The 26,286-nt window shown below is 37.7% G+C and overlaps 1 pseudogene across 1 annotated transcript; it reads left to right on the top strand.

Moving 5' to 3' along the window:
• The first annotated feature begins 284 nt into the window (after positions 1 to 284).
• Positions 285 to 3,298, top strand: LOC149218864 (uncharacterized; annotated as a pseudogene). Its single transcript, XR_016248659.1, has 10 exons — positions 285 to 856; positions 985 to 1,171; positions 1,289 to 1,422; positions 1,513 to 1,625; positions 1,742 to 1,874; positions 1,984 to 2,136; positions 2,417 to 2,572; positions 2,757 to 2,836; positions 2,942 to 2,991; positions 3,159 to 3,298. The product of XR_016248659.1 is annotated as an uncharacterized LOC149218864 (transcript).
• The last annotated feature ends 22,988 nt before the right edge of the window (positions 3,299 to 26,286 follow it).

Raw genomic sequence — 26,286 nt, 5'->3', positions numbered from 1 at the left:
CAAGATGTAAATTTTTCATATTAATGGAAAATTCGTTTTTATCCTCTGAACATGCTAATAAGACGAGGAAGCTAAAATGTTAACCTAACAATCTTAAGTCTTTCATCAAGTCAACTTAACTTGTCTTCCATTTTTTTTTATGGTTATTTGTCCTTAATTTGTCATGATATCCATCCCCATTATTGGTCCCTATTTTCCCACTTATTAGCTGTCATGATTTAATTTGAGTGTGACGGTGATGTGGATGCCATGAACCTTTACTCTCATTTGCAGTGCGTTGGTGGTGTGGACACTCTCATTTGCAGTGCGTTGGTGGTGTGGACATCATGTACCTGCAAACACCATCTATACATGTGAAGCATTTTAATCCCTGTATGTGTGTCGCTAGGGATTTCTAACAAGGTGTCTCCATGTTTTCTAGCTAGCCAGTCTCCTCTTGTCTGTGAAAAAAATAATGGCAGTCAATTCAGTTATGCGCGGGCCACTCTGCGTTGTTATTCTGATATTGGTTTCACTTGGGACCTCCGATTCTATGGCGCCAATTAAACGATCTCTATTCCACTTTTCTCCAACGCTAAAATGGAATACCAGTGCTGCTACGGTACTTGCCTCTGCTGCAGAATACCATGTGAGTTACTACACACAAATTCTCGACCATTTCACTTTCGTGCCAGAGAGTTATCAGACCTTTCAGCAAAGGTATCTCATCAATTCCGACCACTGGGGTGGAGCTTCTGCCAAATCTCCGATATTTTTATATACAGGAAATGAAGGTTTTATTGAATGGTTTGCACAAAACACAGGCTTCATGTTCGACATTGCGCCACAGTTTAAGGCCCTGCTTGTTTTTATTGAGGTATATGGGCTATTCTTTTCAGACCTAAACTTTTGGAGGCCCCTTGATTTAAATAAATAAGCATGAGAATTTGGAAATTGTGATTTGCTGTAATTGTGCTCATATAATTTTTTTATTTTTCCTTCTAGCATCGCTTTTATGGCCATTCAATGCCATTTGGAAGCCAGAGAGCTGCCTACAGCAATTCAAGTACCCACGGGTTTCTCAGTTCTGCACAGGCTTTGGCCGATTTCGCCACATTGATTACAGATCTCAAGAAAAATTTGTCGGCCGAGGATTCACCAGTTGTTCTATTTGGAGGATCTTATGGAGGAAGTAAGTTGAAATATTTTGTTCAATCGTGATTAATTTTTATACCTGCAAGTTCTAATGATCTAATCACAATTACAGTTAGAAATTTAATGGAGAATAAGACATATATGTAATTTGCAGTGTTAGCTGCTTGGTTCCGGTTGAAGTACCCGCACATTGCAATCGGTGCAGTTTCATCCTCAGCGCCTATTTTATTTTTCGATAACATCACGCCTCCAGCGAGTTTCGACAACACTGTATCTCAAGACTTCAGGGTATAAATTTCCAGCCAAATGCAGTAATTTGAATGGGGTTTTTTGAATTTATTGTTATTGTGGTACATTCATTCTAAATTTGCATGGCAGAGTGAAAGTGAGAATTGCTTCAAAGTGATCAAGGATTCTTGGAATGTGATAGATAACATGACATCAACTGCTGAAGGCTTGAAATCTCTGAGAAAAGCGCTCAGAATTTGCGAGTAACAATACTGAATCTCTATGAAATATTGCATGCCTTTGTTATATGGATCACAATACATATTTCATGTACTGTGCTGTATGTTTTAACATAAGAGACCGCCCTTCCTTGTTTCAGATCAAATAGCGATGATGATATTGCTGGGAATTTGGGCGGGTGGTTCTCTGATGCTTACTCCACCGCTGCCATGACGGATTATCCAGTTGCGGCCAATTTTGTTCAGCCTCTGCCAGCATATCCTGTGAAGCAAGTAAATTCACTGCACCCCTCTTACATACTCACCGTGCTGTCAATTTCCATTAAAAGAATCAAGAAATATTTGCTTACTATAATCTCTTTATATTGTTTTGTTGTCTCAGATGTGCAAGGCCATAGATAATCCCTCTGGCAGTACAGACATCCTCAATCGATTATACGGCGCAGCCAACGTTTATTATAACTACACAGGGAGCAGTTCTTGCTTTGATCTCCAATCAAGTGATCCTCATGGCGAGGCTGGCTGGGAATTTCAGGTAAAATATTGTTTAGTGCTTGTCTTCTGGAAAAAATTGGGAGAGATCAATAGTAGTAGATGTAGGCATTGGGCTACAATATTTTCGAAATTCAATAGAAAGATTGAAGTCAATTATTTATTATATTTTAGAATCTGCAATCTAGTTACTCACAAATATATTTGACTAGATGTCAAAAAATATTAAACATCAGAGTCTCTCATTTCATTTCAAGATATGATATTTTATCCATTAGGGTTTAAATTAATGTTTACTTACTTTTCGAATCCATGGCGATCAGGCTTGTACAGAAATGGTGATGCCTATGGCTGATGACCCAAAGACAAGTATGTTTCCTAGTTCGACTTACGACTACAAGGTGTTTGCAGATTCTTGTGAATCTGCCTATGGAGTTCAACCTAGGCGCCACTGGATCACTACTCTATACGGTGGACATGTAAATTCCTGCAAACTACCTTTCATACAAACCAATGATATATATATATATATATATATATGCGCGATTTTATACAAAATATTGATATATAATTTTCTATATATATGGGGGCGATTTTACACAAAATATTGATATATAATTTTCCTCTTACATCATATAGATTTAAATATTTGTTTTCGTGCAGGACATTAAAAGGGTTCTCAAGAATTTTGCGAGCAACATAATATTTTTCAATGGACTGCGAGATCCATGGAGTGGCGGAGGGTTAGCTGATAGCTAAATTATTATCAATGATTTCATTTCTAAATTTCAGTGTAGCTTTTATTAAAATTGTAAACAGCAGCAATTTTGTTTGTTCGTACACTGCAGGGTATTAGAGGATATTAACGAAAGCGTAGTCGCTATTGTGGCAAAAGAAGGTAAAGCAGACCATATATTTTTGTAAATAAATAAAAGTTGCTTTATAAATCTTGATTTTTGTTAGGTGTGTATTTGGCCGGAATGAAAGATACAGGGCGTTAAAATTTTGTTTGTCGTATATGTCGTTGATGCTGTTACTTATTATTTGTTAATTGATTAATGACAGGAGCGCACCATGTAGATTTCAGATTTGCAACGAAAGAAGATCCACAATGGCTTAAAGATATCCGAACAAAGGAAATTTCAATAATCAAAATGTGGCTACAACAATATTACATGGACCTTCAGAACTCTTGACTGCTATAATAATAATAAGGGTCATTCCCTCCGCGATGAGGGAGCATCGACTCATTTTCCGGGAAAAATTAGCAAGAACGATTTTCGAGAAGGTGAAAATGAGAAAAATGCATAAAAAGCAAGAGATTGGTTAAAAACATTGAAAACCATATATGTGAGGGATCTTAGGAATTATGTTAAAAGCTTTATGAAGAAGGCCATGTTGAGAGCTCTATGGAGAGGATAATGGATCTTGTAATGATCGGATAATGGATCTGGTAATGATCCATAATATTGTAATTTTTTTAAATTATAGCTTTTGGGCATTGAAAAGATGTGATCAATTGAATGAATATTAGACCGGCAAGAGTACCATGTAATAGCATAGAAATTAAATTAATTTTAAGGCCTAGTTTATGTAATTTTATTTGTGTGCATGGTGATTTAATACATTCATGGCTTCACTCATAGATCCTGTTGACATTATTTAATAAATTAACATTACATGTAGACCACAGGGTTGTTCAGTTTTGACAATGGAAGCGAGGATGAACTGAGTTTGTGGAATCATAGCCCACAAGTCCCAAAATCAAACCAATAAAAATATTGAAAACAAACCCCATAAATCATTTGAAATTGGGGAAAAAAAATGAAATCGGAAAGGAATTAGATTCCTTTATTTTATTGGTAAATTAATTTTGGTTTAGTTGAACAAATAGAAAGTTTGGATAGGAATGATGTTAGAAAGAAAATAAAAAATCTTATCCACTTTTGTGGATAGAGATGGAAGTGATTTTTTATTAAGTTTAGAAGAAAGCCAAGACTTTGTGGAAGAAAAAAAGGGGGCTTGGATTCCTTTTTGGAAAATTCCAACTCATGCAAATATCAGTAATGATAGAAAATGAATTTGATATATGATTATCTATGAATGCATGTAGTGAGAATGATTTAATGTTGCTTGCACACACGAGCTGTTAATCTTGTTGTAAGACTTGGCATCAATTTTGGTATCAAAGGTACAACACATAGGAAAAAAAGTGTGAAATGGCATTTCGCGCTCGATGGGTAAGAGGAGGTCGAAGGGGAAGACCAACAGCCGATGCTGGAGATAAAGAGGACGTGAGACGTGTCCAAGAAAGGCTAGAATCGTTAGAGATGAATAGGAAAAGAGATCTAGATACTCAAGACATCCGTGAATCTGAGGAAGAGTCTCAAACTAAAGATGAAGAACATGTCAGAGAGCGTGCAGAAATTAAATTGATGAGGTCAGTGATTGGGGCTATTTCGAGGCCCAAAATGGAGATACCTACCTACAATGGTAGCTTGGAATGAGAAGAATTAATAGATTGGATCAATGCTTTAGATAAGCATTTTGAGTACGAGGAGGTAGCTAAAGACAAACAGGGGAAGCTTGTTGTTAGCAGATTGAAAGGACAAACAAGTGAAGTTTGTGGTTATTAGATTTAAAGGACACACAACTCTTTGGTGAGATGGAGTCTAAGAAGAAAGGAGAAGAAAGAACGAAGGCAAGGTCAAACGTTGGAGCAAAATGGTGATGAAGCTGAAAGGTAAACTTTTTCCCAAATATTACGAGTCGTCTTTATTCAGGAAAATGAAAAATTTGAAACAAAGGTCATTGATTGTTAAAGAGTATAGTGAAGAATTTTACAAGGTGAATATTAGAGCAGGATACATTGAAGAAACACCTGAAAAGGTTGTCAGATATATCAATGGGTTGTGATTCAAGATTCAAGATGAGTTTAGCCCATTTTCACTTAGAATCGTAGAAGATGTTTACTAATTTTCCTTGAAAGCGGAGGAAAAATTAGCTACAAAACAAAGCCAAAGCAATAGAGTGAGGAGTCATGTAATGGGAAGAGGAAATACCAAATACCGAAAGAAAACTCAATCTCCAAAGGAAGGCGAAAGTAGTTCAAGTAGTCAACCATCAAGAGGAGGTGAATCAAGAGGAAGAAGGCCTTTCTCAAGAGGATGTGGTCGAGGCAGAGGCTACCAAGTTCAATGTTACAAATGTGGGAAATTGGGACATATGTCATGGGATTGTCCAAAAAATAATCCTACAAACCAAAGAGGAGAAAATATAGCAAAAGCACAAGAAGAAAATGTAGCTACGGTTATCCATGAAGAAACACCAGAGGTAGGAGAATCATTATTAATGAAGAAAATCTTAATTAAGTATGAAAAAAAAGTTAAGGAATCAACACAAAGAAAAATCTTATTTAGAACCATATGAAAATAAGGAGGAAAGTGTTGTAAAGTGGTGATTAATAGTGGTAGCACAAATAACTTGGTCTCCATAGAAATGGTAGAGAAGTTGGAGTTGCAGAGAATAGCACATCCCACACCTTATAAGGTGTATTGGCTACAAAAAGGCCATCAGATATTGGTGAATGAGTAGTGTAAAGTGGAGTTCTAGATTGGGTAACTAGAATGATGAGGTATTTGTGATATAATGCCAATGAATGTGTTCCATGTGTTGTTAAGAAGACCATGGCAATATGAAAGGAAATCCATTCATGATGGAAGGCAAAACACTAACGCTCTTGATAAAAATGGCCAAAAACATTTTTTATTTCCTTTGGACGATAAAGATCTGAAAGAGGAAGATGGTCCTAGTGTGATACTTATGGACATGAAGGAACTATTGCAAGAACTAAAAAAGAAAGAAGAAATTCATTTTGATTTGATTGGTAAGGTTAAGATAATTCTTACTAGCACAAGTTTAAATGATTTTCCTAAAGAAGTCAAGGTTATGTTGGATGAGTTTGCAGATATAATTGGTTATGAGTTTCCAAGTAACTTGCCTCCTTTTTGAAGCATTAGTCATCATATAGATCTAATTGAGGGAACAAGTCTTCTGAATAAAGAAACATACTACATGAATCCAAGAGAAAATGGAGAGATAAAGAAACAGGTGCAAGAGTTGTTGGACAAAGGATTAATAAAAGAGAGCTTAAGTCCATGTGATATTCCCACCGTGCTCATCCCAAAGAAAGATAGTGGATGGAGAATGTGTATTGACTCAATGCCCATCAATAAAATTACAATCAGGTATAGATTTCCACTTCCCACATTGAAGATATGATTGATTGTTTGAGTGGTGCTAGTATTTTTCTAAAATTAATCTCAAGAGTGGCTATCACTGGATTAGAATTAGAGATGGGGGTGAATGGAAAAAAACTTTCAAAACAAACAATGGGTTGTAGGAGTGGTTAGTAATGCCCTTTGGGCTTACCAATGCACCTAACACGTTTATGAGATTAATGAATGAAGTCTTGAAAGAATTTACAGCTAAATTTGTTATTGTTTATCTGGATGTCAATTTAGTGTACATCCAGACAAAAGAAGAGTATCTCAAGCATTTCAAATCAGTTTTGAGCACCCTGCAGCAAAAGAAGTTGATAAATTTAAAGAAATGTAGCTTCATGAAGAATGAGTTGGTATACCTGGGATTTGTGATTTCAGAAGAAGGATTGAAGATGGATCCAGATAAAGTGAAGAGAATCATTAACTGGCCTATTCCAAGGAATGTGTTTGGGATAAGAAGCTTTCACGATCTTGCAAGTTTCTTCCAAAAGTTTGTAAATAATTTTGGTAATTTGTGTGCACCCATTGTTGACACAATAAAGGAGAATAAGAAGCCATTTAAATGGATGGTAGCAGCTGATAGAAATTTTAAAATAGTGAAGGAAGAGATAATTGAACAACCTATATTATCCTTACCAGATTTTAACAAATATTTTCAACTTGAGACAGATGCTAGTGGAGCTGTCCTAAGTCAAGAAGGAAGGGAAATTGCATATTTCAGAGAAAAATTAATTGAAGGAAGGCATGATATGATATTTTATCCATTAGGGTTTAAATTAATGTTTCCTTACTTTTCAAATCCATGGTGATCAGGCTTGTACAGAAATGGTCATGCCTATGGCTAACAGGCCAAAGACAAGTATGTTTATCAGTTCGACTTACGACTACAAGGGGTTTGTAGATTCTTGTGAATCTGCGTATGGAGTTCAACCTAGGTGCCACTGGATCACTACTCTATATGGTGGACATGTAAATTCCTGCAACCTACCTTTCATACAAACCAATGATATATATGTATATGTATATGTATATGTATATGTATATCTATATCTATATCTATATATATATATATAGATATATATATAGATATAGATATGTATATATATATATATATATAGATATACATATACATATACATATACATATATGTTGGGGGGACGGGGGGGCGAATTTATACAAAATAATGATATATATTTTTCTCTTACATCAAGTATAAGATTTAAATATGTTTTTTGTGCAGCACATTAAGCGGGTTCTCAAGAATTTTGCAAGCGACATAATATTTTTTAATGGATTGCGAGATCCATGGAGTGGCGGAGGGTAAGATGATAGCTAAATTATTTGATATTATTTCATTTCTAAATTTCAGTTTAGTTTTTATTAAAATTGTAAACAACAACAATTTTGTTTGTTCATACACTGCAGGGTATTGGGGGATATTAATGAAAGCATAGTCGCTATTGTGGAAAAAGAAGGTAAAACAGACCATATATTTTTGTAAATAAATAAAAGTTGCTTTATAAATCCTAATTTTTGTTAGCTGTGTATTTAGCCGGAATGAAAGATACAGGGCGTTAAAATGTTGTTGTTAATTATTATTTATTAATTGATTAATGATAGGAGTGCACCACGTAGATTTCAGATTTGCAATGAAAGAAGATCCACAATGGCTTAAAGATATCCGAACAAAGGAAATTTCACTAATCAAAATGTGGCTACAACAATATTACAGGACTTTCTGAACGCTTGACTGCTATAATAATAATAAGGGTCATTTGGTTCCCTCCACGATGAAGGAGCATCGACTCATTTCGTAAAAAAATAGCAATGATTTTCTGGAAGGTGAAAATGAGAAAAATGCATAAAAAAGCAATCGATTGCTTAAAAAACTTGAAAACCATATATGTGAGGGATCTTAGGAATTATGTTGAGAGTTTATGAAAAAAAATCACGTTGAGAGCTCTGTAGAGAGGATAATGGATCTTGAAATTATCCATAATATTAATTTCTTCTAAATTATAGCCTTTGGGCATTGAAAATATGTGATCAATTGAATGAATATTAGACCCGTATAAGCACCACGTAATAGCATAGAAATTGTCGGAAATAATACTGAGAGGGGGGGGTGAATCAGTATTATCAGATCAATATAAATTTTTCTCTTTCCATATTAAGATTCATATGTGATGCAACAAGTATATATCCATTAAACATATGATTCAGTTAGTTGATCTCTAATGAGTGCATCAGAACATTATTAACCATATGAGTAGTAAACTGGAGCAGTAAAATAGAACAGATCATTACACACAAGAAGCACACATGAACACCATGATGTAAGGTGGAAACCCAATGTGGGTGAAAACCACCTGCTGCAAGTCGTCTCAATCTTCTTTAATAAGAAATACCTTTTACAATAGTTCTGTATTGGTGCAGACTTATACTATTACACAGGCTTTTACCTGCAGAAGGTTGCAACCTTCTCTCGTTCTCCAGAATCTCCTGGAAGGGAGCTACAACCCCCTTTCTGCAGGCTGCTACCTACTGAGATGCTCCGACCTTTACTTGTTTTCCAGCTACTACTAGAAGGGAGCTACCACCCCCTTGGCTCTTGTACTAGCTGATGTACTAGTACGTAGGTGCCGACCTACCGAAGGCTACAGCCTTCTCTTTCTTCCTCCAGGTACCACGTTTCATCAATTTTCAGACTGGATACACTAAAGCACAACATCATAATCTGAAAGGCCACATTTCATCCAATTTTCATACTGGACCCATTAATATCATTGAATCTCATAATCAATCAATACTAGCATCATCAATCTCTGAATTACCCAATACTGAATCAATTCTTTCACCAAATCCAACCCGCATACAGATCTGCAAATATTTCCTTATAACTTTGTAGTTGTTCCATACATCAGACATACCCAGATCATACCATTCATAAAACATACGTCAATAATTCAGATCTAGTCTATTAACCCAGATAATGATAAACATTCCAATCCTTAAGATCCTGATCCATTAAGTATCAAATAGATCTGCAATCAACCAACTTCCTTGTGCATAAACTGAATTAATACTTTCTCAGCACACAGCAACCAGATATCAAATCAGAACCTTGAACACCGCAGTAATAGATAAAAATAGCCAAAACATATTTCAAGTAAAGTCCGCAACTTCACCAACAGAAACCTGCGTATAGATCTATAAATTCATTCTTTCAAACATTCAGATATTAGTTAACCCAGATTATCATATTTATAGATCAAGCGTGCACCACATATCACAGATCAAAATCATATAGAGATACCACTATTCCAGCCTTAAGATTTTGACCCATCAATAGAACTTATCCTTCTCCTTGTGCTCAGGTTCCTTCTTTATTCAGATCTAGATCTGCACCATAACCCAATCACTGTATTCCAGATCTAGCACTTTATTAGATATTCAATTAATCAAAAGATACCTTGCCAAATGATCTCCTTCCTCTTTTATAGCCTTAGGCATTGCACAATACCACAGACCAAAAACCATAACAATTCAATACCATCGACCCAATACTTGGGATCAACACTTTTGGATGCAATACCACGGACCAAAACCATAGGATCAAAAACTGTCGGACTAATACCATGAACCAACCATGAAAGTGCGTGAACTTTTCTTTGCATGAAAGTGCGTGAACTTTATTCTTCATGAAATGAACTTTTCTCTGCATGAAAGTGCGCGAACTTTTCCCTACATGAAAGAAACTTTTCTCTGCATGAAAGTGCATAAAATTTTCTCTACATGAAAGAAACTTTTCTCTGCATGAAAGTGTGTGAAATTTTCTCTACATGAAAGAAACTTTTCTATGCATGAAAGTGTGTGAACTTTTCTCTACATGAAAGAAAATTTTCTCTGCATGAAAGTGCGTGAACTTGAAAATAACTTTGCTACACTATAATTTATCATCTGTGTGATTTTCCATCAAGGAAAACACTTGTCTCATAATGCCAACAGAAATTAAACTAATTATAAGGCCTAGTTTATATAATTTTATTTGTGTGCATGGTGATTTAATATATTGATGGTTTGACTCATAGATCTTATTGACTTTATTTAATGAATTAACATTACATGTAGACCACAGGGTTTTTCAGTTTTGACACTGGAAGCAAGGATGAGCCGAGTTTGTGGAATCATAGCCCGCAGGTCCCAAAATGAAACCAATAAAAATATTGAAAACAAACCCCATAAATCATTCGAAATTTGGGAAAAAAATGAAATTTGAAAGGAATTATATTCCTTTATTTTATTAGTAAATTAGTTTATTTTTAGTTGGATAAATAGAAAGTTTGGATAGGAATGATGTTAGAAAGAAAATAAAAAATCTTATCCACTTTTGTGGATAGAGATGGAAGTGGTTTTTTTATTAAGTTTAGAAGAAAGATAATACTTTGTGGAAGAATAACAGGGGGTTTGATTTCCTTTTTGGAAAATTCCAACTCATGCAAATATTAGTAACGATAGAAAATGAATTTGATATATGATTATCTATGAATGCAAGTAGTGAGAATAATTTAATGTTGCTTTCACACACCATCCATTAGTCTTGTTGCAAGACCTGGCATCAATTTTGGTATCAAAGCTACAACACATAGGAAAAAAAGTGTGAAATGGCATTTCGTGCTCGATGGGTAAGATTAGGTCGAAGGGGAAGACCAACAGTCGATGCCGGAGATAAGGAGGACATGAGACGTGTCCAATAAAGGCTAGAATCCTTAGAGATGAATAGGAAAAGAGATCTAGATACTCGAGAAATCCGCGAATCTGAGTAAGAGTCTCCAATTGAAGATGAAGAACATGTGAGAGAGCCTGCAAAAATTACATTGATGAGGTCAATGATTGGGGCTATTTTGAGGCCCAAAATGAAGATACTTACCTTCAATGGTAGCTTGGAATGAGAAGAATTAATAGATTGGATCAATGCTTTAGATAAGCATTTTGAGTATGAGGAGGTAGCTGAAGGCAAACAAGTGAAGTTTGTTGTCAGTAGATTGAAAGGACAAACAGGTGAAGTTTGTGGTTATTAGATTGAAAGGACATGCAACTCTTTGGTGGGATGGAGTCGAAGAAGAAAGGAGAAGAAAGAACAAAGCCAAGGTCAAAAGCTGGAGCAGAATGGGGGCGAAGTTGAAAGGTAAATTTTTTTCCAAAGATTTCGAGTCGTCTTTATTCAAGAAAATGCAAAATTTGAAACAAAAGTCATTAATTGTTAAAGAGTATATTGAAGAATTTTACAAGGTGAATATTAGAGCACGATACATTGAAGAAACACCTGAAAAGATTTTCAGATATATCAATGGGTTGTGGTTCAAGACCCAAGATGAGGTTAGCCTATTTTCACCCAGAATCGTAGAAGAGGTTTACTATTTTTCCTTGAAAGCAAAGGAAACATTAGCTACAAAATAGAGTCAAAGGAATAGAGTGAGGAGTCATGTAACAGGAAGAGGACAAACCAAATACCAGGAGAAAACTCAATCTCCAAAGGAAGGCGAAGGTAGTTCAAGTAGTCAACCATCAGGAGGTGGTGAATCAAGAGGAAGAAGTCCTTTCTCAAGAGGATGTTGTTGAGGCAGAGGCTACCAAGTTCAATGTTACAAATGTGGGAAATTGGTATATTTCATGGGATTGTCCAGAAAACAATCCTATAAGCCAAAGAGGAGCAAATATAGCAAAATCACAAGAAGAAAATGTAGTTGCAGTTATCCATGCAGAAACACCAAAGGTAGGAGAATCATTATTGATGAAGAAAATATTAATTAAGTATGAAAAAAAAGTTAAGGAACCAACACAAAGAAAAAAATTATTTAGAACCACATGCAAGTCAGGAGGAAAGTGTTGTAAAGTGGTGATTAATAGTGGTAGCACAAATAACTTGGTCTCCATAGAAATTGTAGAGAAGTTGGGGTTGTAGAGAATAGCACATCCCAGACCTTACAAGGTGTCTTGGCTACAAAAAGGCCATCAGATATTGGTGAATGAGTAGTGTAAAGTGGAGTTCCAGATTGGTAACTACAAGGATGAGGTATTATGTGATATAATTCCAATGGATGTGTTCCATGTGTTGTTGGGAAGACCATGGCAGTATGACAGGAAATCCATTCATGATGGCAGGCAACACTAACAGTCTTAAGAAAAATGGCCAAAAAAATTTGTTATTTCCTTTGAAGGATAAGGATTTGAAAGTGGAAGATGGTCCTAGTGTTCTACTTATGGACATGAAGGAACTATTGCAAGAACTAAAAAAGAAAGGAGAAATTCATTTTGATTTGATTGGTAAGGCCAAGGTAATTCTTACTAGCACAAGTCTAAATGATTTTCCTAAAGAATTCAAGGTTATGTTGGTTGAGTTTGCAGATATAATTGTTGATGAGTTTCCAAGTAAGTTGCCTCCTTTTCAAAGCATTAGTCATCATATAGATCTAATCGAGGGAACTAGTCTTATGAATAAAGAAACATACTGCATGACTCCACAAGAAAATTAAGAGATACAGAAAGAGGTGTAGGAGTTGTTGGACAAAGGATTAATAAAATAGAACTTAAGTCCATGTGATATTCCCACCATGCTCATCCCAAAGAAATATAGTGGATGGAGAATGTGTACTGATTCAATGGCCATCAATAAAATTACAATCAGGTATAGATTTCCACTTCCCAGCATTGAAGATATGATTGATTGTTTGAGTGGTGCTAAGTATTTTTCTAAAATTAATCTCAAGAGTGGCTATCACTAGATTAGAATTAGAGAGGGAGGTGAATGGAAAACAACTTTCAAAACAAACAATGGGTTGTATGAGTGATTAGTAATGCCTTTTGGCCTTACCAATGCACCTAACACGTTTATGAGATTAATGAATGAAGTTTCGAAAGAATTTACAAGTAAATTTGTTATTGTTTATTTATATGACATTTTAATGTACATCCAGACAAAAGAAGAGTATCTCAAGCATTTCGAATTGGTTTTGAGCACCCTGCAGCAAAAGAAGTTGTTGATAAATTTAAAGAAATGTAGCTTCATGAAGAATGAGTTGGTATACCTGGGATTTGTGATTTCCAAAGAAGGATTGAAGATGGATCCAGATAAAGTGAAGGAAATCATTAACTAGCCTATTCCAACGAATGTGTTTGAGATAAGAAGCTTTCACGATCTTGCAAGTTTCTACCAAAAGTTTATAAATAATTTTAGTAGTTTGTGTGCACCCATTATTGACACAATAAAGGAGAATAAGAAACCATTTAAATGGATTGTAGCAGCTGATAGAAATTTTAAAATACTGAAGGAATAGATAACTAAACAACCTATATTATCCTTGCCAAATTTTAACAAATTTTTTCCAGTTGAGACAGATGCAAGTGGAGTTGTCCTAAGTCAAGAAGGAAGGGAAATTGCATATTTCAGAGAAAAATTAAATGAAGCAAGACATAAGTGTTATAGAAATATTTGGGCACATCGACCCCAAACTCATATGTCAATGATATTAGGGCTCATAAACCCCTAAAATGGTTGTCTTATACCCTAGAGAAGCTTAGTCATCTGAATGCTTCATTGCACAAAAGTGCCATCTCAGAAATCATACAGAAAAGTGCCAAAACTTAACCATATTAGAAAGCCCTATGTTAGGGTGAGATGCATACTGACTGATGCACTAGATAAGTGCGATGCATCTCACTTAGGCCTTCTATAGGGTGCGATGGTCGTGGTAGGACAAAATTACGGGACAATTTCTTAGTTGGCTTCTCATGCAATCTTCTAGGAGCTTCTCCTGTGCCACTTGCCTCTCTGAATTCATCATACTTTTCTTACCATTACTACTCAGACCAACCTTAATCCATTGATAACTACTGCAAATTTGAGCCAAAACACTTTCAGAAATCGCTCCCTGGACCATCGCATTGTCTTCCACTGTGACTCAATATGCATCTCACTTCCCAAATGGGAAAAGTGAGATGCATCTCACCCTCTTCAAAGGCCAGGTACGATGATTGATTGAACTCAATTTCGCATCTAGGGGTTAAGGGTTTTTTACCAGTTTTCAGTTTTGTTTGGTTGTTTGTTGAATATGAACAATGTCTCATAACTAAAGCCTGCTTACATCACTCAGATCAAGCTCAATTTAGATTAGGATTGGTGAATTTTTTTTTGTATTTGTTTCTCATTTACAATCCTTTGTCAAAAATTGGCTTTAGTTGATTTTTTGTTTCGATAAAGAAAGTGTCGTAAAATCGTCGTTTTCGTCGAAAAGTGAAGTATCGTAAATTCTGCCTTCCTTTGATAATCGATTAAACTATTTTTTATGCATTTGATTTGATTTGTTTCCATTCAAAGTGTCGAAAGCATATTTCTTTAATATTGAAAGTGTGGTTTTGAGTGTTTCTTTGTCTCTTTGAAGAAAAATTGTTGAAAATAGTCATTTTGAGTGTAATATTTTGAGTCATTGTTGCATTTAGTTTTCCTTCTTCAATCATTCACATTAAGGGAGCTAAAAACAAATACATGCATTTTGCATTTGTGCATATTCTCCAAAGTAATCAATTTCATTCCTTTTGGACTCTTTAAAAGAAAAGGTCCATCTAAGCACTTGTCCTTTCAGGCTCATTAAAAATCGAAGGCGACTAGTGTCATCTTTAGCTTTTTCTCGACTCTTTAAAACTAAAAAAGCAAATTTGCATCTACAGTATCGTTAAAATTAATTGACCACAAATAACATCCCTATTCCTTAGTTGATCTTAGGTTGAAACATATGGCAAAAAATCTGGAATCCACCAATCAAGGAATTCCTTTTGATGGGAATCCTATTCCTTTTCCTTCTTTCAGAAATATTGGTGCTCCTTATAGGGCTATATTGGCTTGCCAGTCCGGCTGTTTTCAACCTTCATGGTTCAAAATGTCATGATTTCTCTGCAGTCGAGTACACCTCCAACTCGAGAAAATCAACCTCCAGTTTATCCTAAAGTTGACCCTTTACCTTCTTCCTCATTTGTTTCTTCCTCCCCTTCTTCCTCTTTTCCTGGTGAAAGTATTGGTACTAGTAACCAGGTGGCTAAGAAGAAGAAGAAGAAGGAGAAAATTCAGCAGAGGGGCAACCAGGAAACCATTGTTTTGAATGCAACATCTGATGATAAACCGTCCATCAGGCCTCACAAAGTTCAATATCCATGAAAACTTTTTGTGGGAGACCATCTTCTTCGAAATTGTCCTGATATTCCTGATATCTTAGAATAATTTTCTACTCATTCACATCATCCCGTGTCATCAACCTCTCAAGATCATGTTGGTGACATACCATCAAATAGTGATAGTAAAGTTCATGGATAGAAGGGAAAAGTCAAATTTCCATGTAGGTTATGTGAATGGAATCACCCCATTCACCTTTGTCGCTATGAAGCCAAGAAAGTATTGGATAATCGTCCTGCTTCACCGCAACGACTTCCATCTAGTTACAGGAAACTTTCCCGTAATCCTTCATTATTTGATGAATCGACTGACCAAAATCAACCATCGGTCAAATACACTCTCTCTAAAAGTGAATCCTATGAGTCTATACCCAACCCAAATCAACAGGTCAAGGTAATAGTTGACCCGATTTCACCTTTGGTAAATCACACCTTTCCTGAAGAGAGTGAATATGATACCATTCGAGTTCTTTTTGTTTCTTCAGATTCAAATGAGCTTGGGGTAGTCCACCTGTTCCATCAAGACAGGAGGAAAATCCTCCAGTCCTCGTAACTCAAGGGGTCAATCCTCCTGTTTCTATGGTACCCCCTCCAAGTAGTCTAGTCACTTCCTTTCATTGGAATCGACTAGCAAGATTTCGCCTTCCTTCCTATGTGCCTTTCCAGATCATAGTATAGGTTTCTAAAATGATTGTCTCTAGCACAATTATATATGAAGGTGCATCAATGAGTATCCTTTCCTCAACTACTTGGCAAGCGCTTGGGTCGCCACTGCTTGTGCCAGTTACATAGAATCTGTTGGGCTTTAACAGAGGAACCAATCGACTGTTAGGGATCCTTCCTCAGTTACCTATTACTTTCGGGGAAAAACCATTTATCTAAATGTGATGGTAGTCCCAGGCCCATTAGATTACAATTTTCTTCTTGGGCGTGACTATGTTTATGACATGGGAGCTATTGTTTCAACACTCTTTCGAGTGATTTCTTTCCCACATGAAGGCAAAATTGTCACTGTTGACCAGCTTTCATTTCCCGGTCCAAATATAGCTTCTAGTCAAATATAATCCCTAAATGGTCCATTTATATCAATAGTATCATCCCCACCACAGGTTAATTATGTGGCAACTTGTTTCATGCCTACATTAACTAACGATCAATTTAGTGATGTTGTACATTGGAACCAAATCTCTCCTTCACGATTGTGATCAGGTTTGAGGATAGTTAATTGTCTTGTGTCAACCTCATTAAAAATGAAACAAGGGTGTCCAAGGATGATTCGTCATCTTGTGTCAACCTCGTTAAAAAATGAAACAAGAATAATCTGAGGATATTTCATTATCTTGTGTCAACCTCGTTAAAAAATGAAACAAGGAATCCAAGGATAGTTCGTTGCCTTGTGTCAACCTCATAAAAAAATGAAACAAAGAATCCAAGGATGGTTATTCGTCTTGTGTAAACCTTGTTAAAAAATGAAATAAGAATAATCTGAGGATAGTTCGTTGTCTTGTGTCAACCTCGTTTGAAACAAGAGTCTTCGAGGATAGTTCTTTTACTGTGTCAACCTCGTTAAAAAATGAAACAGGTCCATGAGGAGAGTTCATTGTCTTGTGTCAACCTCATTAAAAAATGAAACAAGGAACACAAGGAGAGTTCCTTGTGCTGTATCAACCTCGTTAAAAAATGGAACAGCTCCCATGAGGATAATTCCTGGTCTTGTGTCAACCTCGTTAAAAAAAGAAACAAGGAGTTCAAGGATAGTACGTTGTCTTGTGTCAACCTCATTAAAAAATGAAACAAGGGTGTTTGAGGATAGTTCCTTGTCTTGTGTCAACCTCGTTAAAAAATGAAACTAAGGGTATGAGCATATTTCCTTGTCTTGTGGTAGCTCATTAAAAAATGAAACAAGGTACCCTAAAGAAAACTTCCAAGTCAAGTCTTTGATTAGATCTCATAAAATCCCAGTCTAGTCTTTCACTTGATCTCGTAAAAGAACCTTCATTCCACCCACTTGATAGCCATGAGTAGTCTACTTAAGTGAATGTAATGAAGCTTGGAGGGGAATGCACCTAGTAGTAAAGTTAAATTTCCCTATAGGTTATGTGAAGGGAATCACCCCATTCACCTTTGTCTATTTGGACGAAGCCAAATAGGTGTTGGATAACCGTCCTGCTTCACCATGGCGACTTCCATTTGGTTACAAGAGCCTCTCCCTTTCATCATGCTGGGGGCATGCAAACCATTTTCAAGCATATTTTTTTCATTTCGAGCTTGTGTAAAAATGAAATTGAATCTAAGCATAGTTTTTTGTTTCAAGCTTGTGTAAAAATGAAACTGAATCCAAGCATAGTTCCCTATGGTTCAAGCTTGTCTAAAAATGAACCCATTTTCAATTTTTAACCCTTGTTATTGCCATTCTATCAGCCTTTTGAGCCCTGGTTTTTTTCATCCCATCACCACCATCTCTTTAGCCGATCATACACTTTCACTTGGCTGTTTTACCCTTTTTGAGGAACAGTTGTGATGAGTGGTCTTATTAGCCAGCCTCTTCACATAAATCAACATGTTTTGAGAAGTTCCAACATCACCGAAACTAGTTGCTACCCTAGACACCACTCGTTCCTCAAAATAGATTCCTCTTTAAGCTCTTTTCAAACTCTCTAAACATGAAAGGATTGTTGAGCACTTATCGTTTCTAGCTCGATAATGGATTAGAATCGATGTCTACTCAGTATAGTTTTACCCCTTCTTTGAGCTAAGATAGATTAACTACGAAAAAGGTACTCATTGGTCAAACATGATTAATAGGATCTCTCTTGTATTATTTTATCCTTTTTCGTACCTGAGGGATTACTTTATGAAAAAGAACTTATAGAGTTTTCTTTTTGTCTCTTTTTAAACTCTCTAAACATGAAAAGGACCAAGTTATCCTTGTCGTTAAACTCATTAAAATAATAGTGACAAACTTGTCCATCTAGATGAGACCGAGTTTCACTGTCGTTAAACACGTTAAAACATTAAATAGTGACAGGTTTGCCTGAAGGGCGAATTATAGAACAATCATATGTTATCCTCCTCAAGATTAACAAAAATAAAGAGGTATTGGTCAACAATGACTGGCGAAAAAGGGGAAAAATCTTGAAGATTTTATGGTAGCAAGTCGCTCTTGAACATGACACTTTCATTTCATCTCCATGATTGAGTTGGGTTTGGTTATTCCATTCACCGGTCATCATACTATTGGTCTTTCATACCATCCATCTTTTGGGGTTAACGCTACCAATTCATCTCAGTGTCATTGAGATGTTCAAGAAAAGTCATCCGGTTAAAATCTCATTTTCATGACTGCCATTCCTGAACCTTGTGTCGTTAGTTCGTTTTCATCTCCAAAGATCATTTACTTCATTTCATGTCGTAGATGTGGGAAACATCAAGGCTCTCCTATAACGAGTAGCTTCTTGTTGACATCAGCTCATTATCCAAGAAGTTGACTTAGAAACACCCTTCCAATGCTTTGAAGTTTGCATACATCAATGGCAAGTTTCTCTCTTCTAGTGACAGGTTGACATTAATCGCTTTCAATCGAAAGATTTTGCGTGGTCTTCGACTTTGGATCATGTATTCACACCATGTGAAATGTACTATAGTACCTTGAGGATCATTATCATTATTGGTGATCCCTCTCGTGTCTATTAAGAGCTCACATCATTGGCTGGTAATCAGGTGATATCTTTCCATGTTCGACCTCATAACATCTCTTCACATGGTTTGACTTGTACATCGAATGAAGATTGAACAAGTTTGAAGACCCCGGATCTAGTTTCATCTATTCAGGTTGCGATATATTCAGGGATATAAAAAAACATCAAATGTACAAAGGCTCTACATAGATGGTCATCTTAATCATGGATTATGACTCTATATCTGTAGAATCACAAGTCTGTATCTGCATATGACTGTCTGATCTATGTACAATATAATGAAAGCTTACAAAGCTAATCATAGGGATGCCTCCCTCAGCTAAATCATGAAAAGTCATATTATCATGTATTGTATTGTAATTGATGTAGGTCACCTTCCAGTTCGAAACTTCCGATCCTCATGATAAAGCATTTCACCCGACATGAACATTTATGACCTCATGCTTTAGGGAGCAACTGTTATAGACATATTTGGGCACATCAACCCCAAACTCATATGTCAATGATATTAGGGCTCATCAACCCCTAAAATGGTTGTCTTATACCCTAGAGAAGCTTAGTCATCTGAATTATTTATTCCACAAAAGTTCCATCTCAGAAATCATCCAGAAAAGTGCCAAAATTGAACCATATCAGAGATCCCTGTGTTAGGGTGAGATGCATGTTGATTGCTGCACTAGCTAAGTGCGATGCATCTCACTTAGGCCTTCTATAGGGTGTGATGGTCGAGGTAGGGAAAAATTCTGGGACAGTTTGTTAGTTGGTTGCTCATGGAATCTTTTAGGAGCTTCTCCTATGCCACTTGCCTCTCTGAATTCACCCAAGGATGACCAAGGGAACTAGGAAACCATCTCCAATTCCCCTCTCTTGTGGAACCAATTTCAACAAATGGAATGACACTCATCAATTCCCATGGATGACTCACACCCTTGCAAACATCTATAAAAGGATCTCCCATCCAAGAGATCAGAAGGCTGAATTGTTGTGAATTGTAAGGAAGTGTTGTTGCTTTCAGTATTGAGGAGAGAGCATTGTATGATTGTTGGTGTGTTCTTGCTAATTCATGAGGTGAAGAAGGATTGAAGCTAGGAGGATGGCACTGGATCAGACAACTGGGTTGTAATCTTCCTTGTTATTAATAAAGTTCTTTGATATTTTTCCCAATTGATTGTGCCAATTTTAAATGCTTTCAATTGTTCATTGTATTTCTGATTCTATAATGTTTATGCTGTAATAGATCACGATGCTTTGACAGGTCTTTGTTTCTGTAACTATGCAAGTACTCTCCAAGCGTGTTAAGTATCGGGAGGAGTTACGGGATCAGCCGAAGTAGAAGGAGATCGGTGAGGGATCAAGCGAAAGATAGAGATTGGTCCTCTATCATCTCATTATTATCTATTACTCATAGGAAATCTTTCGAATTTCTTTAACTGTTGTTTCTAGGGTAGCTGCCAAACCTAGAGGGCTAGCATTCTTTAGGAATGTTAGTTTTCTCAGAAATAATAAGTATTCCTCTTATGGTTAAGAGTTATATGTTATAGTTCAATATTTTAAAAAATGGAGGCATTATCTTATGCCCAAAGAGTTTTTTCTTTATACTGATAACCCTGCCCTACAGGTTATCATCAGTCGGGCCAAATTCAATCAAAGACATGATAAATGGGTGCATTTCTTGCAAAATTTCACATTTGTCATCAAAAATACAAGTGGTAAATCAAATAAGGTTGATGATGCATTAAGTAGAATAAATTTGATTTTGCATGATTTTTAAATCAACACTTTAGGATTTGATGAAATGAAGGAGATGTATAAGGAAGATATTGATTTTAAAGATGCATATGCTACTTCTAAAAATCCAGTTAGTGGTGATAGAACTCCACGGTTGAGCTTTATGTTGCAATAAGGATTGTTATCTAAAGATAGCATATTGTGCATACCCAAATGTTTTATGAAAGAAAATCATATCAAGAAAAGAATAGCATAGGATTATCAGGACATTTTGGGCAAGATAAAACTTGTGCTCAATTGAATGCTTTTTAATTTTTTCCAGGCAAGAAAGATGATGTAAAAATGTTTTTTTCAAAATGTAGGATCTACCAGCATGCAAAGGGAAGAAGTCAAAATACAGGTTTATATCAACCATTACCAATTCCTACTAGGCCATGGGATTCTGTGAGCATGGAATTTATATTGGTAAGTCGAAGGACTCAAAGAGGTAATGAATCTATATATGTTGTGGTTAATAGATTTTATAAAATGGCACATTTTATACCTTGTAGCAAAACTAGTGATATCACCAATGTTGCCAATTTGTTCTTTAGAGAGGTGGTAACGTTGCATGGATTAACTAGAAGTATTGCTTCTAATAGAGACACAAGGTTTATCGGCTATTTTTGGAGAACAATATGGAAGACGTTGGGTACTAACCTTAATTTCAGCTCATCCTATCACCCACAAACTGATGGGAATACATAAGTTGTAATAGGAGCTTGGGAAACATCCTAGAAGCTTGCTAAGTGAAACTCCAAAACAATGGGATCAGGTTCTTGCTCAGGTTAAATTTGCATACAATGATACACTCAACAAAAGTACAGGTATGAGTCCCTTCTAGATCTTGTATGGAACATATCCAAGGGGACTATGTTGGCTTCTTGGGGCCTGACCCAGGTTCGGAGGTGATTTAGCCAAACAAATCTCGGTACTACTGGCCCTTTCGGCAACAGTCCAAAGAGCGCGAACTAAGGTATCACCTGAAGTAGTATGGGAGGGTGCTAGAACTAGGTTTCCACACCCTAGAGATGTCTGATGGGTTCAAGTGGTCCGATTCGACCCTATGCGCATGTCACTACACACACTTACCCGTTCCTCACAGCCTAAGGTGCTTCCTTCGTGCAGCCCTATTCGAGGGCCGAACAGTGTTATTACCCAAGTCCATACTAGTAATCTAATATTAGTTGATTCACTTAGCTTGCTTTCATGTATAAAGTATGCTTAGCAATATATATCATTTATACAAGTGCGCACATTAAATAAATAGTACATTAGCAATTGATATCAAACATGTAATAACTTAAGAATAGATACACAAAATTTGGAATAAACTTATTTTATTATTCTCTTATCCAGTTACAGACTCGACTCCGCCCTACACACTCAGCTGCAGGGGTCCGCGCACTCAGCTGCGGACTCTACTAGGCCTCAACCTACTCTACAACCCAAGACACACTTCGCACTTTTACTTAATCTCTAAGACCCTTCATGCCCATTCTCTATTTGATCCAATTAGATGTCTTTACAACTTAGAGCCTCCCTCTATTTATACAATCCCATGGTCCGTGGACCATGGGTAGGCTGACATTACATTTAAAACTAGGGTGGACAACCCTATGACTCTAACATACATTTTGCGCCTACAATTCATGAAGCTTTACAATGATATCAACACAAAACTTGGGATTTGAGCCCCAAAACATGTTGTGGGGGGATTCCATGACCAATAGGCCCCCAACAAAAACATCGTGACTCACCCTCGAGTCACTCTGTCGGTGCAGCGATCTTGGTGTGGAGTCCCTCCAACTACTCTCGAATGGTAATGATGTCCGCAACACACTAAGCTGCTGCTTGTTGAACCTGTTGCATCCGTTCATTCTGAGACCTTTGTGTTCAATGTGCTTCCCTGTATCTGTGCATGCATCCCCTGTATGTGCGTGAGCTTTCCTTCCATATTCACCATCTTCGTGAAGGCCTCGTCAACCCATGGTTGAACGTGTGCTTTGAGAACTGCTTCCTTATGGAGCGCCACATCCACCTGCTCCTTTAATGCTTTGGCTTGTTGCATCCTCGCAAGTTGTTGAGTGAGGACTATTGTCTGTGTAGTTCCTTTGACACTGTCATACTGTTGATGGATTTCGCGTGCCTATGTCTCCAGGTTCTAGATGTTGGGGTCCTCCTACAAAGTCGTGAGGACCTCAAGTGCCTGTTCCAACATGCTGGTACATTCATGCACTGCACCTCCAATTTCATCCAACCCTGCTACGATAGCTCTAGCACACTGTTCTCTAATTCCCAGGTGACTGGAAGGCTACACATTTAACCGTAGCTCAGTGATCCAGAGATTTAGCTCCAGCTACACCTTTGTCATCTCTTCCCTGGCCTCGCGGACTTTGGTTTTCAAACTGTGGATCCGCACTTTTACCGGTAGAGCTACTGCGATGGCCAGTTCCGAGACGCATCGGCAAGTTTCATCTACCGTCTACACTAAATTTTGATTTTGTGACACCAATTCGTCATGCTGCAAGCTGAGTTGTTCTATGTTTATCTTCTGCTCGTTAAGAACTTGGATCGTGTAGCTCTCCCTAGCCTGCAGCTCTACCGTTATCCCATCCTATAGTAGGTACAACATTTCCCAGGGAAGGGTAGCTAGATTAAGGCCAAGGCCTTTCATCATGCTAATAGATAATTGATCCATCACATTTGACGACACTAGAACTCCCTCCAGCAACACTATTGTGTTTTCCATCCTTGAGCGCAACATCTGCTCTGCTGCTGAAGTTCCTGCTGTGACATGGATTGACAAGGTACCTTCTTAAGGGGGGCACACCTGTAACTCCTACAGCTGCACTCTAAGGGCCCCCAACATAGTCTGATGCTCCTGCATAAACTCGTGAAGTGCTTCATGGGTGACATCACGGATCGTCTCGTCGATGTCATGGAGATCACCTTCAGTTAAGGTGATCGGGTCAATGGCCAACTTCAAGGCCTTGACCATCTTCCTTAGTCCTGCTTACTCTGTGATGTGTGGCACCTTCGTTGTTGCTTCGGCTACCTATGCTACTGCTACTACTACTGCAACCTTCTTTTTCTCCACAGCCTTTTGTGCCACTTCTCATGCTGGCCCTACCTTAGCTGCTGCTTTTTCCTTTCGCCTTTTCTCTACTAATTGAGTGACATGCAACTTGGCATCATCCTTTTTCTTCTGTGTTGCCTCCTTCTCTAGTTCTACTAGATTTAGGGCATGCCATTCAAGAGGCCATGTTTCCAAGACAATAAAAATTGTGTCATTAGTGGCTACAAATGGTAGCTTCGTCCACTATTTCGTCGGATCCTTTCGCACCCTGATATAAATGTTGTCCATATCAACTTTGAAGTCTACAAAACTCTGCACATTATTGTACATCGTGGGTGATAGGAACAGCTTTTAGTTGATCCACATCTAGATGTTCATGTCCATGAGCACGCAAAATATTTTGGTGTCGTGGATCCGTTTCACGTCCTTTGTGGCCCAGAGCGAAGTGTACTTCGTAGCCTTCGTTAAGTCTCTGTCAATGTTGGGGAATTAACTGTGTTCTAGTAGTTCCCCTGCTACAAGCATGATGGATAACAACAACCACGTGTAGTGGAAGGTTTTACCCTGCTCCTAGGCTTCATGACAGTTTGTCAAAAATTCTTCACATAGGAATTCAGTCTAGTTGAACTGGAGCCCTCCCGTGCACTGCTCAACCAATGTGACCACTAGCGCCAGTACCTCATTGGCACGACACTTCCTCATAACTTTTTCGGTCAGGAGTTGGGTTGCTACGCGTACCCCTTTGTCCTTGATGATGGAGATGGCGTAGCCCCTCCTCTTCTTCTCCAGCTTGTATTTTGCCTTCATGGCTTCTGCAAGAGCCAAATCACTACCCTTTCCTTCGGCTATGGTCGTGAGGTCCCTTTCTTTATAGGGGAGCCAAGAAATGCAATGGAAGAGATCTGACGTGATGGGAATAGGCTCCTCCAGCCATAGATACCCATCATGCACTAGGCAGAGCAGCTGCCTAACGACGAAAATGGTTATGGGCGCGTGGTGGAAATGTGGTATCCATAATAAGTGCAACAACCCAGCCTTTTCCACACCACGCAGCGACTTCCGCGTCTCTAATGTTATCACTGCCCCCTTAATATTCCGCTTCATTAGGTTCCCGGTCTTTCGATGCGGGAACTGCTCGCGATCAACAAGGTCCCAGTCTTCAAACTTCATGGTTGGCACATGGCCTAGGTGCATGCCCTCGAACAAAATGCCATCTAGGAGGAGCAGGGTTTGGAGTGAACTCTTCATTTCATCCAGGTCCTTTGGCACTTTGGTTTTCCCTTTCCGTGGAAGGACACATGCAGGTAGTTTTTTTGTAGAGTGTATAGGTTGAATATCTTCCTCCATATCTTTGTCTTCTTCCATTGTGATGATAAGGGCCTATAAATCTTCTTCTTCCTCATCTGTGTCGACCATGACAACGTTTCCTTTATCGACCATTTATAGCTTACTGCGTAGTGGGTTCCTTGGGGACACGCATACAGGGGCCATTGCTTGTTTATCTTTCTCTGGCCTTGGCGTTTCTAGTGATTTAAGGATTTCTGTCACAACATCGACGCCTTCTGGAACATCCTCTACCATTGGGGTCTGTGTGGCCTCGCCGGTAGTTACCTCTTCAATCCCTAAACCATCCTTACTGGCTATCAACATAGCTAGGTTGTATTCTGTCACTTGCGAACTTAGGCGCTCAATTATCACTCGGCTCTCAATGCTCAGTGCTCTGCTCAAGCGCTCAATTCTCAAATGACCAAGTGTTGTTTGTTGGCTAGCCCTTTGTGTTTTATAGCACTTTTCAAATTCAAATTCGACCATTCCCCCAAATTTTGGGCCATTAATGCTTTCTTGGTGGCAGATTTTCCCAAATCTGACCCATAAATCACGTCTTAAATGCCCACTGCCCGCCCCATTTGGCCTCAAATCAAACATCCCATCGTGAATAGTGACAACAACGGTCACTTTCCGGACAATCCGCGTGGCAATTCAGCCCTCCGTGTGCAGTCACGAACCCTGTGATGCTCTGCTTCTACATGCATCCCCAATATCATGCAGCTTCTAGGAAGAATAGTTTATAGTCCCAGGCTTCCTTTCAACTACCTGGAGCACTAAGACCATCCTTCCTGCGGCTAGTCAGGTGGTAGCAC

The sequence above is a fragment of the Pinus tabuliformis genome, chromosome Q, assembly GCF_031772625.1.
Source record: "Pinus tabuliformis cultivar Carrire ecotype Pingquan chromosome Q, CPIR1, whole genome shotgun sequence".
NCBI classification, from domain to species: domain Eukaryota; kingdom Viridiplantae; phylum Streptophyta; class Pinopsida; order Pinales; family Pinaceae; genus Pinus; species Pinus tabuliformis.
This window is presented reverse-complemented; position numbering and strand designations above follow the sequence as displayed.